The sequence below is a fragment of the Halichoerus grypus genome, unplaced genomic scaffold, assembly GCF_964656455.1.
Source record: "Halichoerus grypus unplaced genomic scaffold, mHalGry1.hap1.1 HAP1_SCAFFOLD_202, whole genome shotgun sequence".
Classification (NCBI taxonomy): domain Eukaryota; kingdom Metazoa; phylum Chordata; class Mammalia; order Carnivora; family Phocidae; genus Halichoerus; species Halichoerus grypus.
The window spans coordinates 1-2,500 of record NW_027555129.1 but is presented as its reverse complement, the minus strand read 5'-3'; the positions used below and the strand labels follow the sequence as shown (position 1 = coordinate 2,500).

The following is a 2,500-nucleotide window of genomic DNA, read 5'->3' as shown; positions in this document are numbered from 1 at the left end:
CTGTCCAGGTACCTAGCGCGTCCCGGCGCGGAGGTTTAAAGACCCTTTGGGGGTCGCCCGTCCGCCTCGGGTCGGGGCGGTCGGGCCCGTGGGGAGGAGGAGTCCCTTCTCCCCCAGACTCCGCCGCCCACCCCGCCCCGGGGCCGGGGTTGCCGCGCGCCGCGCCACGGTCCTCGCGGCCGTCGGGAGGGGGCTACCCGGCGGCCGTTCGGCCGTTGTGCGCGCGCGCGTTGCCTCGCGTCCTCGGCGTGTGTGGGGGGGGCCAGGCGGGAACCCCCTGGGCGCCTGTGGGGTTGTCCGGGCTCGCCCCTCGCTTGGGGGGCGGTGGCCGGACGCCCTGTTTGTCCAACCTTTCCGACCTTCTCGGAGTGCGGTCTGGTTTGTCTTGACTTGGCCGGCCGGAGGCACCCTCCGGGGAATGTGCCGTGCCAGGGGGCGGGGCCCTTCCCCTCTGTGGGTTTGGCCCCCCTTAACAATCAAAACTCGTACGACTCTTAGCGGTGGATCACTCGGCTCGTGCGTCGATGAAGAACGCAGCTAGCTGCGAGAATTAATGTGAATTGCAGGACACATTGATCATCGACACTTCGAACGCACTTGCGGCCCCGGGTTCCTCCCGGGGCTACGCCTGTCTGAGCGTCGCTTGACGATCAATCGCCGCCCCTGGGGTCTCTCGCCCTTGGGGTTTGGCGCGGCTGGGGGTTTCCCTCGCAGGGCCCGTTCTGCCGGTGCCTGCCCTGCCCGCCCGTGGGCTCCGTCCTCGGGTGGGGAGGGGTTGGCTCGGCCGCCGGGCCCTCCGTCCCCCTAAGTGCAGACACGGTGGCCCCTCCTCCGCCCCGTTGCCCGGTCCCCGCCTCCCGCCCCGCACCACCCCCATCCCCACCCCCGCCTCGCCCCGCCGGGTCCGCCCGGCGGTGGCGCGTGCGGGACGTGGGGGGAGGAGGGGGTGTTGTGTGTGTCCGGGGAGGAAGGGGGCCGGCGCCGGGGCGGGGGGGGGTGGCGCCGCCCGCGAGAACGGGAGAGAGGAGAGAGCTCGCGCTGAGGGCCGTGGCCGCCGCGGTCCCTCTGGGGGAGATCCCTCGCGCCGCACGCGGTCTTGGGGTCGCCCAGGCTGTGCGTGGGGGGGGGGGTCGCGGTCCCGTCCCGTGCCGCGCCGGTCGTGGGTCCGTCGGGGTGTGGGGGAGGGCCCGGATCCGGAACGCCGTCGGTCTTGCCGCCGTGCCCCCGGCGGCGACCGCGGTTGTCCCGGCCGGGCCCGCCCCGTTCCCCCCGGGCTCCCGCCGCCGCGGCGCGTCCGGGGTCCGCGCCCGCCCCCTCCCTCCGTCCCCGCCGGCGATCCCGGCCTTATGCCCTGTCGGGGCGGCTCGCGCCGAGGCCGAGTCGCGCGCGGGGCCGCGCCCCGGGGATGCGTGCCCCGGCGGCGGCCCGCGGGACGCCGCGGCGCCGCCCGCCGCTGCGCGCTTCCCCCCGGGTTGTGGCCGCGCCGCGCTGCGCGCCCCGAGCCCGCGGTGGGTGGGTCGGGGCTCGGCGGGGCGTCGTGGGAGGGCGCCGCGTCGTCCGTCGCTCCGTGCGGCGGAGCGCGCCGGGGTGTGTGTGTGCGTGTGGGGGTGAGAGGCGGGTGGCGTGTCGTGGGTCGGGTTGGGGCGGGGGCCGGCGGTCGGGGGCGACCGCCGCGCCTCGGCCGCCGCCCGGCCCCGCTCGTGCCCGTGCTCCGCCCCCCCCCAACTCCGGACCCCGCGCGCGCGTGCGCGCCGCGCCCGCCCGCGGCCCTCGCCTCCCGCCCCCCCGCCTCCCGCTCCTCCCAAGCCCGGCAGGGCCCCCGCCTGTGCCGCCGGCTCGTGCTCCCCGCCCGCCGGCCCGCGTGTCGGTGACCGGGCGGGCGTCGACCGTGGCCTTCCCGTGCCGGGGTCCTCCGTCGGCCCGTGCCTCTCCCCTTCCCTTCTCCCGGCCTCGCGCCCCTCGCGCCCCCCCCACCCCGCTCCGCGGTCGGTGGGGGGGGGCGCCCTCCGAGACGCGACCTCAGATCAGACGTGGCGACCCGCTGAATTTAAGCATATTAGTCAGCGGAGGAAAAGAAACTAACCAGGATTCCCTCAGTAACGGCGAGTGAACAGGGAAGAGCCCAGCGCCGAATCCCCGCCCCGCGGTGGGGCGCGGGAAATGTGGCGTACGGAAGACCCACTCCCCGGCGCCGCTCGTGGGGGGCCCAAGTCCTTCTGATCGAGGCCCAGCCCGTGGACGGTGTGAGGCCGGTAGCGGCCCCCGGCGCGCCGGGCCCGGGTCTTCCCGGAGTCGGGTTGCTTGGGAATGCAGCCCAAAGCGGGTGGTAAACTCCATCTAAGGCTAAATACCGGCACGAGACCGATAGTCAACAAGTACCGTAAGGGAAAGTTGAAAAGAACTTTGAAGAGAGAGTTCAAGAGGGCGTGAAACCGTTAAGAGGTAAACGGGTGGGGTCCGCGCAGTCCGCCCGGAGGATTCAACCCGGCGGCGGGTCCGG

At 74.8% G+C, this 2,500-nt stretch overlaps 1 non-coding gene across 1 annotated transcript; it reads left to right on the top strand.

The window, feature by feature from the left end:
- Nucleotides 1–489: 489 nt before the first annotated feature.
- On the top strand, nucleotides 490–642 carry LOC144380826 (5.8S ribosomal RNA). Its single transcript, XR_013445019.1, has one exon. It is a non-coding gene; the product is annotated as a 5.8S ribosomal RNA (ribosomal RNA).
- Nucleotides 643–2,500: the final 1,858 nt, after the last annotated feature.